The 17,471-nt window shown below is 37.9% G+C and overlaps 1 long non-coding RNA gene across 2 annotated transcripts in view; it reads right to left on the reverse strand.

Annotated features, from left to right (window-relative positions):
* Positions 1-11,189: 11,189 nt before the first annotated feature.
* The window catches only part of LOC136794659 (uncharacterized), a 64,067-nt gene continuing 57,785 nt past the window's right edge, over positions 11,190-17,471 (reverse strand). For both annotated transcript variants that reach the window (XR_010841727.1, XR_010841729.1), the window contains exon 3: positions 11,190-11,448. This is a non-coding gene — a long non-coding RNA (uncharacterized lncRNA). The remainder of the gene's footprint in view (positions 11,449-17,471) is intronic.

Genomic DNA, 17,471 nt, shown 5'->3' on the forward strand with positions numbered 1-17,471 from the left:
TGCAACCAACCTCAGGTGATCCTACAGGTAATTCTGGAACTGGGGTGGCTGTTTAGAGTTGCCCTCAATCGAGACAAAGAAGCTGGGCTTCTGTACCTTCTTGTTGGGTTTGGGCTACTTTGGGGAAGACAAAGGCGGTTCATGGAGATGCAGCTATGAACATCAACAGCCAACACTCAGGACAACTGGAGGAGTGAGAACTTCAGTTCCGGAATGCGATCTGGGTGACATATCCACTCAGCATCCCATGAACTAGAAAACTGGCACATAATATTTTCAGAATTGTGGATTTTAAAGCCAGTCTTTCCTACCTTTGTCTCAAAGCAGCATCAAAAATATTAAGCTCTGCTGGACCAGGAAATGGGATGGTCCAAATCTGTCAATGATGGGCTCTTGTAGCTCTTAGGAAGGTCTGAACCATCCACATATTATGGGCACTCATAGCCCAAGAAGGTTATTACTCTAACGGGTAACTGCTGACTCGGCTAAGCTGGGCAGCAGTGCCACAGTAGACGACACTGGTGTCTGGCTGGGAATGGGTTCAGTTAATAGCAAAATGAAAGACCCGTGGTGGTCACCTGAAATGTGCTCATCGGATACACTTTATCCTTCCTGGGAATCCCTTGCACCATTTCCCAGATTCCTCTGACTCAAAAGCATGATGATTTAAATCAAGACCCGTGGAAGCAATGCAAAATAATCAATTGGAATTTCTCTGCTGCTCCTTTGCTTGCCTCCTGCCCCATCCTCCCTGGCACACATGCAGACAGACACGCACAAGTACAGTACTGTTCTACCATATTCTTAATTTTACAGATCTCCTGCTGAAGTTTCTGACTAATGGTAAGTTATTTGTTCAGAAAGATTTTATGGCTCTCATAAAACGTCAATTACAGTTTTAAAATAACTTGTAGTTTTTCTGTAACATGATGCTGCCATCTTGGTTCCCAGAGGGTGTATTAAATTCAAGTAGCAATAACAAATCATTTAAGCAATAAATAAATAACCTGAGACAGAGTGTTGTTAAGAGTTAATAGTCTCCCATACACTCAATAGAGGGTGAGGCTTCACTCAATTAAAGTGACCCCGGGAGGAGGGGGGGCAGGGGCCAAACTGCACCCAGTCGTTTTGTTGAAGGTATTCAACCCGCACACATTCATTTCCTTCTTTATGTTGTCTCTTTTCAGCAGGGAAGGCTCTCTGCAGTCCCTGGGTCCAGAGAACAATTACGGTACAGTCTCAGAGAACAGAAAGAAAACTGGGGTCATAAATATGTTAAATGGGTGCGTGGGTTTAAGTGGCTTTGTAAACGGAACACGGAGGGAATCTCAGACTAATTAATGAATATGAAGCAGTGGGAAAGCTGGGGGGTTTAGGGGAACAGTCTTGTTGTGGGGTGAGGATACGACATCTGTATAATTATTTTCCCCCAGGAAGGTGCACTTATTTATTTTAGAAATTTTTTTTTTTCAAGATGTCAGTGTCTCGATGGAGAATACCAGATGTGGGTGAAAAAAGGGAAATCCTGTTTATACTGTATTTTCTCCGATCAAATTATAACCTTGGCCTGAAAGGATGATTTTACAGAATTTTAAAAAGTGTTGTCCTTGTATTTTGAGAAAGAAACATCAGAAAAAGGAGGAATTACATACTTTCTATATAAGATTGCAGCCCATTCAAATATACAGACTCCTTTCCTAGTAAATGGCCTTTGCTAAATAAATTCCATTTGGATCAAAGCAAAGATTAAGATTTTATGATGTGGCATTTCCATATGTTCTAAACTATTTCAGATTTTCTGTTTGGAGGGTTTCCTATTTTTCCTTTTGTTCTTTCTTCATCTTTTTTTCATTTTATTAGCACAAATACCTTTATTTTGGAAAGTTAAAGCCTGCCTGTACGTCTCATATAGCCCATTTTGAATTCACAAATGACTTCTTGAGCTTGGGCTATGTGAGGCAAGCCAGTGCTGGCACTCTGAAAATGTCCCTGAACTTGGAGGGTGCTCACAGTGTAAGGCCAGCCAGAGACCAAGCACCAAACAGTGGCCACAGAAGAGATACAAATGGACAAAGGGTAGGAGAGAGAAAAGAGAGAGGGAGAGAGACTGAGACACAGAGACAGAGACTGAGAGAGTCAAGGGGAGATGGGCAAAGTAGACAGGCACAAAGCCACAGAGGGACACCAAGGTAGCATGAGAAAGAAAACAAAAACCAAAAAATTCAGAAGCAAAAGAAAAGTGGCTGGCACAGACTTCCTTGTTTAATTGATTAAATGGCTGAGTTGTGAACAATGGACTAAATTGAACCATTGATCTAATTCAGTTGTTAAGATACTAAAATGACCAGACTAACTGCTTGTTTGGGGGCTGTTTCAGTGATCTCAGCTGCAATATTGAAAAAAAAAAAGCCTTGCTAAAGCCTTTCTATATTGACAAAAGAAACTCATTTTATTTTTATTGCATTCAAAGCTACAGAATCACTGAATTATAATCTGTAAATGTATTTCACAAGTGACATTTATTCTTCAATAAGTTTTGTTAAGCACCTACTAAAGGAATGGCAGGATAAAGGTTTTGTGCAAAGAATACAAAAATGCTTGAGAAACTATAATTGTCCCTCAATATTAAGGAAATGATATTCTGGGTGACATGATAAACACATGTCAAACTAAATTTATAAAGACAAGAGCTGAACAGCACAAGAAAGTACAGAAGTGATGTCACAGGAGAAAACACAATCAATTATCCTAATGAGCGGTACAGATTACAAATGTTTTGAGGTCTGAAAAGAGAGGACTTACCAGGAGTTAGCATAATCTGATGGTTCTATGAAGACGGATGACTGCCTATAAGTTTTCAAGGACCTCTGATTCCCCGCTAGGTATAGAGGAGAAGAGGAGGCCTTGGAGACATTTGATTTGTATATTATCCATTTTTATTGTTTTATTTATAAGGAACAATGAAAAACATAAATATAGTCATATAAAGTAATTCGTATTTTTTACTAAAATTTTGACTTATTATATCACAAGTTCAAAGAAAAGTTGCCTAGTCAATCTTAAGGCCACTAATAACATTACTCCATGGAAGAATCTAATGTTGCAAATAGCTGTTAAAAAACGATCATACCCCCAGAATACCTCGCTCTTTTGTCACCATCTATAAAAACTGTCAAAATCTGACCTTCTTATGAAGTGGCCATTCCTCTATCAGACTGGGACAATGTCCTTCTTCTCTCAATATCTTGTGGCTCTCAAGGTATAATCTGAAAGCTCAAATGTGTCTTGGGTAGAGAAGGGAAGCAAGCCAGTGGTTGCCTGGGGCTGAGGGTGGGTGCAGAGAAAGGCTAAATGGGCACAAGGTAACTTTGAGGGTGGTGACAATGCTCTAAAAGTTTTGATTGTGATGATGGTTGAACATATCAAAAGTTTACTAAAATTATTAACTTGTACAATTACTACAGGTGAATTTTGTATTTGTAAATTATATCTCAATATACTGTTCTTTTTAAAAATGTGTCTACCAGACCAGACTGGTAATGTATAGTAGGCACAGGTTATATTTGCTGGGATATAGACACACTCTTTCTTCATGGTAAATGTTTAAGAATGTCCTTCAACCTGCAAAGAGATAACTGTCTCCCACATTTCATGAAACACAAGGTTTTCTTTTTCTATTTTTCACTTCCTAATTTTGATAGAGATGAGTATAGAGAAATATTTCTTAAACTAGAGGAAGCAACATTATGATCACCAAACAAATGATAATCGATGATTCCCTGCTGTGGGGCCATATTAGGGAGTGGTGTGGCCTGTGGTGGATTAGAGAGGCATCCCCCATCTCAAGGGACCAGCCACCATGCAGCTCCATTTGTTGCTACCATGGAAGAACGTCGGCCCAGTGTTGCCAGATTTTCTATTTGTCCAAGAGAATTTTATAGTAATATCTTTAGATTTTTAAAATATCAGTTCAGACTTTTAAAACAAAACACCATGTGGTCCAAACAAAATGAAATCAATTCAGCAGATAGGCTGAGACTTTGCAAACTTGGCTTTATAGTCAGAACCTTAAAATTCAGCACTTAATTGCAGATTTCCCAGTTTTGTTCACTGTGGTTTTTCAGGGGACTAATTTTGACTCCCCAACTCTTTTTAGTTCCTAGAGCTGGGGGTTAGGATAAGGAGTTGTGGCCTCTGTGTGTATGTGTGTATGTGTGTATATACTGGCCTCCACATAGTTCCTATCTTTGTGCTTAATATATATTACAAATGTACAGTCAATATCATTGATTTTGTCAATATAATCAAATGTTATTTAAAAAAATGTTTCTCTGAAGACTAGTTCAAATATGCATACTATCTCAGCCATCTAGTAAAGTAGAGCCTGGGACTCAAACCCAAGTCTAACTAGTGATAAACTTTAAGTGATAAACAATGACTCATCAGATTTTCCTTGGTGAGATCTATTCTGTCGGAAGTAAAAATACCATTTTTCCTTAAAATGGACCATTATATTATTCCTAAAATATGTCAGAGACTGGATAGGCTGTTACCAAATATTGTTCTTTCTTTCTAAAGACTCTATTTCCCAGTCACCTTTGCAGTTAGTTTGAGGTCATTTGACTGCATTCTAGGCAATGTAATGCAAGCAGATGTTATGCACACTGTTTCCAGGACTGCCTATAGAAATCCCCTGCACAAACCTCTAAACTCCCTTTACTCCCATGCTACAACATTTGCAGAAGCTACATGTTGAGGATGGAGTAAACATGAAACGGAAGAAGGCTGGATCCTGGAGTTACAGCTTGGAGGAAAGTCACGCATGAGAGCCATCTGACCTGCATCAAACTGGAACACAAGTGGGAAATAAACATATTGCGTTAAACCACTGGGATTTGAGGGTTATTTGTTACAGCAACCAACACTACTTGACCTGACTAATACATAACTACTTGTCTTTTCAGAAATAGTCTAGGAAAAATTTGATTCCACATATAGGTGGTTCAGATCTTTCTGATGTAATTAGTAACAACAGACTACTAAATAAGCATATACTTTCTGTAGTTAACAAAGCTCCTTCACACATTATTTTATTTAATGCTTATAACGTAACCTGTGAAGGTACAGAATAGGGCTTATTACCATTGGTAGAGATTAGAAAACAGAGGCGCAGAAAGGTAAATGGAAGGAACTGCTTTTGAATCCTCATTTAGTCCTCCCTTCAGCTACCACTGTTTATGTTTAGCAGAGACTCCTTAAAGAGATTGAAAGGATGCTGAACTTTGTTATCTGATTATTTTCTAATATTCATATTTCAACTTAATATTTACCCTCACTATTTGTGCCAAGCCTTCACCATGGCCGAGGTTCTTGTGCTCATGGTAATTCTAATTCCTTCAGTTAGACTTTTATAAAAAAGAGAAGGGGGCTGTGCAACTTCATCTACTCCATATTATGATTAATGACATCTAGAAACTTGGATTTTTACACTGCAATTATCACCTGGGAAAGTATAGAATTGCTCAGAATTTTTCATCTGTGAGTAAAATACATATACATACATAATAAGTACAGTTAGCCAAGTTTTGCTATGACTTTTATTCCACTTCATATTGTACAAACTGATAACATTTTTCTTGCATTAAAGCAAAATTTAAAATATTCTATGAATAGAATGTACTTTTAAAAAGTCAAAACACCTTCAAAACCATGTTTTGTCAAAGCGAGCAAATGACATAGCGGAAATGAATGAGCTCAGGGAATTTCCAAACTGTTATCCTCTAAGGGCTAACTCCAATTTCACCTATTTGGTCAGGCTTTCCTTGCCCCTCTCAATCAGAAGACACATTTCAAATCCTTTATGACTGTCTTGCTTCACTGAGGCCCTAAGCATAGCCTACTGTGTGCTCCACCTCATTGGTTCCAATCAGGGGTAATGCTCCCCACCTCCCCTGCCCCGCCACTGCCCCAACACTTTGCAGTGTCTGCTGACAAGACCTACAGACTGACTGTACAGCTTATGCATGCTCACAGGACCACGAGTTCAGAGGACCCCAGGGCTGGTTTAATGCTCCGCTGTCACCCTTTATAATTCTTAATCATTCTATCTTTGAACTTGTATTTCTCATGTGGGATCTGATGGGACAATGGAGCATGCGTGTGAACAGAGGAGATGCATGCCTTGTGTGTGGCTCTGCCTTTCCTCACCATCCCATTCGCATTCAGCATTCACGATGCCCCATGGGCACAGAATTTTGGTGGGCCTGCCCTGAGAGGGAGTCCAACAGGACTCACCGGTGGTGCACGTTAAGTGTGTTTCACCTGTGACTGAGCAAGCAGGGTCATGTGTAGCCCCAATAAACCACACCTGCTGTGTGAACCAGAATTTTCTTTGAGTGCAGAAAGAAGACAGTGGCATTATGAGAAACACAAAAGACTGAGGAACCCTATCATGTCCTTTCTTATTCACATTGCTTCCCTGTGTTAGCCCACCACTTATCCTGCAAATGATGCCATAGAAAGAAAGGGAAAGATACAACAATATAGTTTCTTTTCTTTTCAGACTTTCCTAACTCAGCAGTGACCCAAAGGCAGACAGCATGGGTAGAATGTGCACATTCACTGTTCTAGGTGGAGTGAAATATGAGTTGTGTTATTTCGGTGATTCTGCATATGATGTAAGGGCTTTTATTTGCGTTAAAACTGGTATTCTGCAATATAAACAGTGAAATTCATGCTAACAATTTAAAGTTTTAATTTTTCTTGTTAGAATGACATTAAATAGCAAATTTCTAAAAACACCATGGCAAGTAGAGAGAGAGAGAGAGAATGTGTAAGAAAGAGAAAAGCTGTATATTTAAGTACATTTAGTGTCACATTTTCCCTGCTTTTTGAACCACATTTTGCACTGGGTAGTTGGCCCGGTTGGACACATTTTTGATTGTCACAACTGGACTGGGGAGGTGCTACTGGCATCTAGTGGGTAGAGGCCAGGGATGCTGCAAAACACCCTGCAATGCCCAGAGAATTATCTGACCGAAAATGACAGTGGTGCCCAGAGTGAGAAACTCCACAGCATTTGGGTCCACTGATAACTTTTCCAAGTAGACATCAAATCCCTTTAGTTCGTGGGCCATCTCTTCTTTAATTCATATAGTATACTTCCTGGCACAACTGATAGAATTTAATTAAAAGTGATCAATAAATATTTGTTCTGTTAAAAAGGAAAGAAAATAATCTTTCAATGTTCTTTGTTGGTTGCTATCATGATCCTCATGATACCCTTATTAAGCAACTTGTCCAGCTTGCAAACAGCTTGCAGGGATCAAGTCCATGACAAAACTCGAAATAGTAGTCTAGTCTCTGACCTTTATTACACCATAGATTTAATTACTTCTTTCAGAATTGATGTGTAGCTGGAAAGACATCATTTCGAAAAGATCTTGCCACTACACTTAGGCGGCAAGAATTAGAGGCACTGGTGTTGGGCACATTACATTTAATCATTTGTTGTAAATGGTTATCATTTGTACCATTTAACTGGTGAGCAATTTGAGGCTCAGTGAGATTATGGAACTTCCTCAAGTTCATGTATCTAAAGAATGTCACTGAAACAGGAGTTTAGGATTAACATATACATACTACTGTATTTAAAATATATAACCAACAAGGACCTACTGCTTAGCACAAAGAACTGTACTCAGTACCACGTAATAAATAACCTGTAAGGGAAAAGAATCTGAAAAAAAATAGATACATTTTTTATGTGTAACTTTGCTGTACACCTGAAACTAACACAACATTGTAAATCAGCTATACTTCAATTAAAAAAAAAAAACTGGTAAAATCCAAATAAAGACTAGTTAGGTTAACAGTATTGTCAGGAAAAAAAAAAAAAAAGGATGTCAACTGACTCCAAAACTCAGGTCTGTATGATCCTGAAACATGTGACACAGGACTGGTCCTCCCTGCGGCCGCATTTCACACTTAAGGGTTAGAATGTGAACCCAAAGCCAAGTTCCGTTCCCATCCCACCTCTGGGAAGTGTCCCTTGCTAGGAGGACCACATATCCGGTCGGAACCAGGACACCTTTGGCAGGGAAAGAGGGGCTACTGATCAGTATGCGGGATGACAGGTGTGGACCAGGACTGCTCCTCAGACACCATCCCAGCACCCTATTCCTGAAGGAACCCCAGCGGAGGGCCCACAGCTGCAGAAGGGAGGTGAACTGGTCAGCACCTTCTTCCCTACAGTGACTGCCGACATGTCCGCTGCATTTATTCACCAGGAGGAAGTATTGATAAAAATGGAAAGTGGAAAGGGACGTTAAAAGCATGGGAAGCATTTTATAATTCATCATAAAATGAGTCCTGCACCACATTTTTTGGCTTCAAATGTATTTGTAAAAAAAAAAAAAAATCAGCAAAAGTCCTAGTATCCTAGAATGCACATCACAGCCATCTCAAATGCAATCATTTCTCGTTCCCAGAAAAGCTCCTGGTTTCAGGCCTGGGCCAGAGTCCCCTCCTCTCCTAGTGTCTCCTTTGCTGTGTACCAGTGCCTGCAATTGAAGTGAATGTGAAAAAAAGGATTCTGATTTGAACAACCTCTGGAAGATGTGAAGCTGATATTCTAGGTTTATGCCGTATACATGGTGTGGTGGCTAATTAATAAGCTAACATCAAAAGGACCATAGCTCTTTCTCTCAAACGACTTTATTTCTACTCTTCTTCTTCCTCCACCTCCTCCTTCTTCTCTTTTTCAGCTCCTACTAATAAAATACAGGCAAATTAGACATGCACTACTGGAAGACCCTGGACAGGGAGCTACCTAACTTGAGTGGGACTGAAGGTCCAAATCAGGGCAGGAATCCAACCCCACATTTGCATCCCCCCTGCTGCTGACATGCTTTTCACCCTCATCCCCTCAAATTTCTCCTGGGCACCAGCTAGAATCCAGAGGTATGAGTCTAAATTTGATGGTGAGCACACACATTTGTTCCCATTCATAGGGAGCCATGACCACAAAGACCAGGAAGTTAGGATGTAGACCACAGCCCTTAATTTGGACTATGTTCATACACCAGGTCAGTCCAGCTTAGGTGGCTGGATTTGCGATTTCATGAGTGAGAGACTCCTCGTTCATGGTTGTGTCCCCTTCCGGGACCAAGGAAGGCAATGGGTCAGAGACCTGTGCTTTCTTCTAAGATCACACGGACTCTTGGCAACAGACCCTTCGGTTCAAGCTTGCTCACTTTTGGAATCCTGCCAAGCCTCACACTAAGGAAATGATGGCATTTGATTGGGGTAAGGGGGAGACACCTCACTTTACATGAGAGATTCAAAGGGTGAATGAGAAAAATTCATTCATTGCTATGTAATAGGTGTAAAACACTTGAAATATGTAGAGGCTGGCATTTAGTTAAGATAAATAAATTAATTAAAAGCCGGCTTCTCCTTAGAAAGCCATGTAGTTATCTTGAAGGCTTGTGCGGCCCTGGTAGCAGCCAAAGGCAACATGGAAGCAAGAAATCCATTGTAATAAACCTTTGAGCTTTGCCCTATTAAAAACGTCAGACTAATAAATCACACTTTTAATGACGGATGGAGGGGAGATCAATAAGTTTGGGAAAGCCATCTATAGACGTATCATATGGTGCTACTTAATGTAAGATCACTAAGGTGGTAAATATTTCACAGCAATCAAAATTTCAATGTTAAGATCCAAATTAGAATATTAAGATTACATTAATTCTCAGGCCAGAAATCTTGGCTTAAATCCTCCTTTTTTTTAGGCATTATTTGGTCTTTCAAATTGTACATGTGTTTAAAAATAAATAGTTGTATGTCTTGCAAATTTCTTTCTATTTTCAGAATCTTCAAAATGTAAAAAAAAAAAAAAAAAGGCTGTTCTGTAAACCAGAGTTTTAAAAAAGCATTCCTAAATTTGGCAATTATTTAGTATACTGAAACAACAACAGGAAGTCAGATTAAACAAAAGGGCAGAATTTACTGTTGAGGCCATGAATGTAAGGGTATACCCAATGGGCCTGCAGGCTTCAGTGCCAGCAAAGATCAAACTGTCAAATGCAAAGAAAAATAGATCCTGTAAAAGAAATAGTCCCAGGCTTATAATTATTTTTAGTGGCTTTTTCTTCTCTCTTCCTTATACCTCCCTACACTGAGCTATACATGTATTCACAGACATTCTCATTGGGAACAAAAAAAAGCTAATCCCACATCTTTTATAAGTTATTCATTTTGGTAAAAGTTTCAGAATTGCCTTATTTAATGAGTTTCTCTTCACAAGTACAAAAGATATAAATAAGGTGCAGTGATGGGCAGTAAAGGAAGCTCTTTTGAGGTCTTGGGGAAACTGTTTAGCAGGGATTGAAGACCACTTCTGATGCTCACTCTAAAAGAAATATTTTAAGCAAACCATAAAAGTGGGGTTGACCCTTCCATGGGCCCATCATAAATCAATTGTTAAAGCAAGGGTGAAAACTGGGAGGAGGTCAGAGGTGGGAGAGAGGTCACAGAGAAAGGACAGTGTGAGAACCCACAGCAAAAACTAGGGGGGAAATGGGGCAATCTTTTGGCTGAGTAGCATCATTAATTCAGAAATCCTGGTTATGTTGCTTATTAACTACACTAATGAAATTGTAAGCCATATGAAAAATTCCCACAGCAGAACTTAAGACTTACGGTTGTGTTAGTTATAAATTCCCTATTCTGCAAAAGGTAGATTGAACCTTCATTAAAAGTAAATATCAATCCACCCAGTCTTCAAATCCTTAGGAAATTTCCTCCAAATATGCACCAATATCTGTTTTCTATTTATCATTAAAGACTAGATTTTAAAATGCACAAATGGTAATCAGACATCAATACTTCATGATTTCTCCAAGTATGTAATTTTTGCCATATTCTGAGAAAGAGAATACTTTTTGCCAAATTGATCTTATACTCACAAGGAAAGCTTTGTGATACCCCCTTCACTAATAGAGAATATTGAAAGATGAGTTAGTTTGTCGACTAATTTTAAAAAAAAATTTGCTTTTGTAGAAAATTTTGTACCAAATGTAGAGTTTGAATGATCTATATATCTAATCATTTGTTTCCATGGGGTGGAATCAAGTTTGAAGCCCAGACAATTAAAGTGATTCACATTTAAATGAAAGGTGGCTTGATTGATTTGTAATGACACAATTTATTTGGTAATAATGACATTCCTTGAGTTTGGCCAGGAAAACAAAGGTTGATTTATTTCCTAATAACAAAGACAAATGGCCTTCTGCTGCAGCCTCTTCCTCATTCTCAGCAGCTCAGGGCCAGGTTAAAAGCGGACTCTGCTCTGTTCTCCTTCCAGCTAGAGGAGAATTCCAGACAAAATCTTTCAGGAACGTGCACCACCATGGTACCAATAATGGAAACTAGACAGCTGTACACCTGAAAATTTTAAGGAACACACGCTATTTTTTCTACTTGCAGTTTCATAATTTGGCATGTAAAACAGAGTCATGCCAGAAAAATTATACCTCATGCAAAGCACCTTAACATTGACATTTGTAAAGATATAGTTCTGGTTAGTGTACATTTTGGATACAGATAAATATTGGGGTAAATATTATGATGGCATCATTATTATAATGACATTGCCCATATATTAAAGAATATTATCCTTAAAAATTGATTCAATGTTTTATACCACTGATTCATTTTAAATAAGATTTTTAAAACACAAATATAAGTTGAATATAAGTAGGAAGTATCTACCTAAGGTTAATAAGGAATAACAAAAGTAACATAAGGGCAAACAGATTAATAAGACAATCAATTTTTAGCATATATGTGGTTTCTATTTTATGTGATAAAAATGAGTGTTATTTTTAAATTCCTATTTTATTTAATTTTTAAAATTGAGGTATAATTGACAAATAATATATTAGGTTCAGGTGTACAAGATAATGATTCAATATCTGTTTATATTGTGAAATGATCACCACAAAAAGATTAGGTAACATCTGTCACCACACATAGTTACAAATTTTTTTCTTGTGTTAAGAATTTTAAAACCTACTCTCTGAGCAACTTTCAAATAGACAATACAGTATTATTAACTGTAGTCACCATGCTGTACAGTTCATCTCTATGACTTATTTATTTTACAACTGGAAGTTCATACTTTTTGACCCCTTTCACCCATTTCATTCAGCCCACAAACTATTTTATTTTAATATGTTTTTAAATGTCCAGAGAAAAACAGAGGTACTTGGAACTTTTAAGAAACAGAGTCCTGAAGGACCTTCAAGATGGCAGAGGAGTCAGATGTGGAGATCACCTTCCTCCCCACAAATACATCTATATATGGAATAACTCTTACTGAACACTTACCGAATGCTGGCAGAGGACCTCAGACTTCCCAAAAGCCGTGAGGCTGATGGGGCCTTGGTGTTCTGGCTGGGTGTCAGGCCTATGCCTCTGAGGTGGCAGAGCTGAGTTCAGGACATTGGTCCACCAGAGAACTCCCAGCTCCACATAATATCAAATGGGAAAAGCTCTCCTAGAGATCTCCATCCCAACCTTAAGACCTAGCTCCACTCAACAACCAGCAAGCTACTGTAGTGGACACCCTATGCTACACAACTAGCAGGACAGGAACACAACCCCACCCATTAGCAGAGAGGGTGCCTAAAATCATAATAAAGTCACAGGCACCCTCAAACACACCACAAGACACGGTCCTGCCCACCAAAAGACAAGATCTAGCCTCATCCACCAGAACACAGGTACCAGTCCCCTCCACCAGGAAGCCTACACAACACACTGAACCAACCTTAGACACTGGGGGCAGGCTCCAAAAACAACAGAAACTACAAACCTACAAAAAGGAGACCCCAAACACAGTAAGTTAAGCAAAATGAGAAGACACAGAAATACACAACAGATGAAGGAGCAAGGTAAAAACCTACCAGACCAAACAAATGAAGAGGAAATAGGCAGTCTACCTGAAAAGGAATTCAGAGTAATGACAGTAAAGATGATCCAAAATCTTGGAAATAGAATGGAGAAAATACAAGAAACGTTTAACAAGGACCTAGAAGAAATAAAGAGAAAACAAACAATGATGAACAACACAATAAGTGAAATTAACAATTCTCTAGAAGGAATCAGTAGCAGAATAACTGAGGCAGAAGAACGGATAACTGACCTGGAAAATAAAAGAGTGGAAATAACTGCCTCAGAGCAGAATAGAGAAAAAAGAATGAAAAGAATTGAGGACAGTTTCAGAGACCTCTGGGACAACATTAAATGCACCAACATACGAATTATAGGGGACTCAGAAGAAGAGAAAAAGAAAGTGACTGAGAAAATATTTGAAGAGATTATAGCTGAAAACTTCCCTAAAGTGGGAAAGGAAATAGTCATTCAAGTCCAGGAAGCACAAAGAGTCCCATACAGGATAAATCCAAGGAGAAGCATGCCAAGACACATATTAATCAAACTATGAGAAATTAAGTACAAAGAACAAATATTAAAAGCAGCAAGGGAAAAACAATAAGTAACATACAAGGGAATCCCCATAAGGTTAGCAACTGATCTTTCAGCAGAAACTCTGCAAACCAGAAGGGAGTGGCAGGACATTTTTAAAGTGATGAAAGGGAAAAAACTACAACCAAGATTACTCTACCCAGCAAGGGTCTCATTCAGATTCTATGGAGAAATTAAAAACTTCACAGACAAGCAAAACCTAAGAGAATTCAGCACCACCAAACCAGCTTTACAACAAATGCTAAAGGAATTTCTCTAGGCAGGAAACACAAGAGAAGGAAAAGACCTACAGTAACAAACCCAAAACAATTAAGAAAATGGTTATAGGAACCTACATATCAATAATTACCTTAAATGTAAATGGATTAAATGCCTCAACCAAAAGACATAGACTGGATGAATGGATACAAAAACAAGCCCCATATATATGCTGTCTACAAGAGACCCACTTCAGACCTAGGGACACATAAAGACAAAATGAAGGAATGGAAAAAGATATTACATGCAAATGGAAATCAAAAGAAAGCTGGAGTAGCAATTCTCATATCATACAAAATAGACTTTAAAACAAAGACTATTACAAGAGACAAAGAAGGACACTATATAATGATCAAGGGATCGATCCAAGAAGAAGATATAACAATTGTAAATATTTATGCACCTAACATAGGACCACCTCAATACATAAGGCAAATGCTACCAGCCAGAAAAGGGGAAATCAATGGCAACACAAACATAGTAGAGGACTTTAACAACCCACTTTCACCAATGGACAGATGATCCAAAAGGAACCTAAATAAGGAAACACAAGCTTTAAATAATACATTAAGCAGGATGGACTTAATTGATATTTATAGGACATCTTATCCAAAAACTACAGAATAAATTTCTTCTCAAGTGCTCATGGAACATTCTCCAGGATAGATCATATCTTGGGTCACAAATCAAGCCTTGGTAAATTTAAGAAAATTGAAATTTTATCAAGCATCTTTTCCGACCACAACACTATGAGACTAGATATCAATTACAGGGAAAAATCTGTAAAAAATACAAACACATGGAGGCTAAACAATACACTACTAAATAACCAAGAGATCACTGAAGAAATCAAACAGGAAATCAAAAGATACTTAGAAACAAATGACAATGAAAACAGGACAGCCCAAAACCTATGGGATGCAGCAAAAGCAGTTCTAAGAGGGAAGTTTATAGCAATACAATCCTACCTCAAGAAACATGAAACATCTCAAATAAACAACCTAACCTTACACCTAAAGCAATTAGAGAAAGAAAAACAACAACAACAAAAAATTATCAGAAGGAAAGAAATCATAAACATCAGATCAAAAATAAATGAAAAAGAAATGAAGAAAATGATAGCAAAGCTCAATAAAACTAAAAACTGGTTCTTTGAGAAGATAAACAAAATTGGTAAACCATTAGCCAGACTTATCAAGAAAAAAAGGGAGAAGACTCACATCAATAGAATTAGAAATGAAAAAGGAGAAGTAACAACTGAAGCTGCAGAAATACAAAGGATCATGAGAGATTACTAAAAGCAACTATATGCCAATAAAATGGAAAACTTGGAAGAAATGGACAACTTCTTAGAAAAGCCCAACCTTCCAAGATGGAACACGGAAGAAATAAAAAATATAAACAGACCAATCACAAGCACTAAAATTGAGACTGTGATTAAAAATCTTCCAACAAACAAAAGCCCAGGACCAGATGGCTTCAGAGGCAAATTCTACCAAACATTTAGAGAAGCGCTAACACCTATTTTTCTCAAACTCCTCCAAAATATAGCAGAGGGAGGACCACTCCCAAACTCATTCTATGAGTCCACTATCACCCTGATAAGAAAACCAGACAAAGATGTCACAAAACAAGAAAACTACAGGCCAATATCACTGATGAACATAGATGCAAAAATCCTCAACAAAATACTAGCAAACATAATCCAACAGCACATTAAAAGGATCATACACCAGGATCAAGTGGGGTTTACCCAGGAATGCAATGATTCTTCAATATACACAAATTAATCAATGTGATACACCATATTAACAAATTGAAGGAGAAAAACCATATGATCATCTCAATAGATACAGAAAAACTTTTGACAAAATTCAACACCCATTTATGATAAAAACTCTCCAGAAAGCGGGCACAGAGAGAACCTACCTCAACATAATAAAGGCCATATATGACAAACGCACAGCCAACATCATTCACAATGGTGAAAAAGTGAAACCATTTCCTCTAAGATCAGGAACAAGACAAGGTTGCCCACTCTCACCACTATTATTCAACATAGTTTTGGAAGTTTTAGCCACAGCAGTCAGAGACAAAAAAGAAATAAAAGGAATCCAAATCGGAAAAAAAGTAAAACTGTCACTGTTTGCTCATGACATGATACTATACATAGAGAATCCTAAAGATGCCACCAGAAAACTACCAGAGCTAATCAATGAATTTGATAAAGAGCAGGATACAAAATTAATGCACAGAAATCTCTTGCATTCCTATACACTAATGATGAAAAATCTGAAAGAAAAATGAAGGAAACACTCCCATTTACCACTGCAACCAAAAGAACAAAATACCTAAGAATAAACCTACCTAAGGAGACAAAAGACCTGTATGCAGAAAACTATAAGACACTGATCAAAGAAATTAAAGATGATACAAACAGATGGAGAGATATACCAAGTTCTTGGATTGGAAGAATCAACATTGTGAAAATGACTATACAACAAAAAGCAATCTACAGATTCAATGCAATCCCTAGCAAACTACCAATGGCATGTTTCACTGAACTAGAACAAAAAATTTCACAATTTGTATGGAAACACAAAAGACTCCAAATAGCCAAAACAATCTTGAGAAAGAAAATGGAGTTGGAGGAATCAGGCTCCCTGAGTTTATGCTATACTACAAAGCTACAGTAACCAAGACAGTATGGTACTGACACAAAAACAGAAATATATATCAATGTAACAGGATAGAAAGCCCAGAGATAAACCCACACACATATGGTCACCTTATCTTTGATAAAGGAGGCAAGAATATACAATGCAGAAAAGACAGCCTCTTCAATAAGTAGTGCTGGGAAAACTAGACAGCTACATGTAAAAGAATGAAATTAGAGCACTCCCTAACACTATACACCAAAATAAACTCAAAATGGATTAAAGACCTAAATGTAAGGCCAGACAATATAAAACTCTTAGAGGAAAACATAGGCAGAACACTCTATGTCATATATCACAGAAGATCCTTTTTAACTCACCTCGTAGAGAAATGGAAATAAAAACAAAACTAAACAAATGGGACCTAATGAAACTTTAAATCTTTTGCACAGCAAAGGAAAACATAAACAAAATGAAAAGACAACACTCAGAATGGGAGAAAATATTCGCAAATGAAGCAACCGATAAAGGTTTGATCTCCAAAATTTACAAGCAGTTCATGCAGATCAGTATCAAAAAAACAAACAACCCAATCCAAAAATGGGCAGAAGCCCTAAATAGACATTTCTCCAAAGAAGATATACAGTTTGCCAACAAACATATGAAAGGATGTTCAACATCACTAATCATCAGAGAAATGCAAATCAAAAGTATAATGAGGTATCACCTCACACCTGTCAGAATGGCTACCATCAAAAAATCTACAAATAATAAATGCTGGAGATGGTGTGGAGAAAAGGGAACTCTGTTGAACTGTTGGTGGGAATGTAAATTGATAACAGCCACTATGGAGAACAATATGGAGGTTCCTTAAAAAACTAAAAATAGGACGACCATATGACCCAGCTATCCCCCTACTGGGTATATACCCTGAGAAAACCATAATTCAAAAAAAGTCATGTACCACAATGTTCACTGCAGCTCTATTTACAATAGCCAGGACAT

The sequence above is a fragment of the Kogia breviceps genome, chromosome 8 (genome assembly GCF_026419965.1).
Source record: "Kogia breviceps isolate mKogBre1 chromosome 8, mKogBre1 haplotype 1, whole genome shotgun sequence".
NCBI classification, from domain to species: Eukaryota; Metazoa; Chordata; class Mammalia; order Artiodactyla; family Physeteridae; genus Kogia; species Kogia breviceps.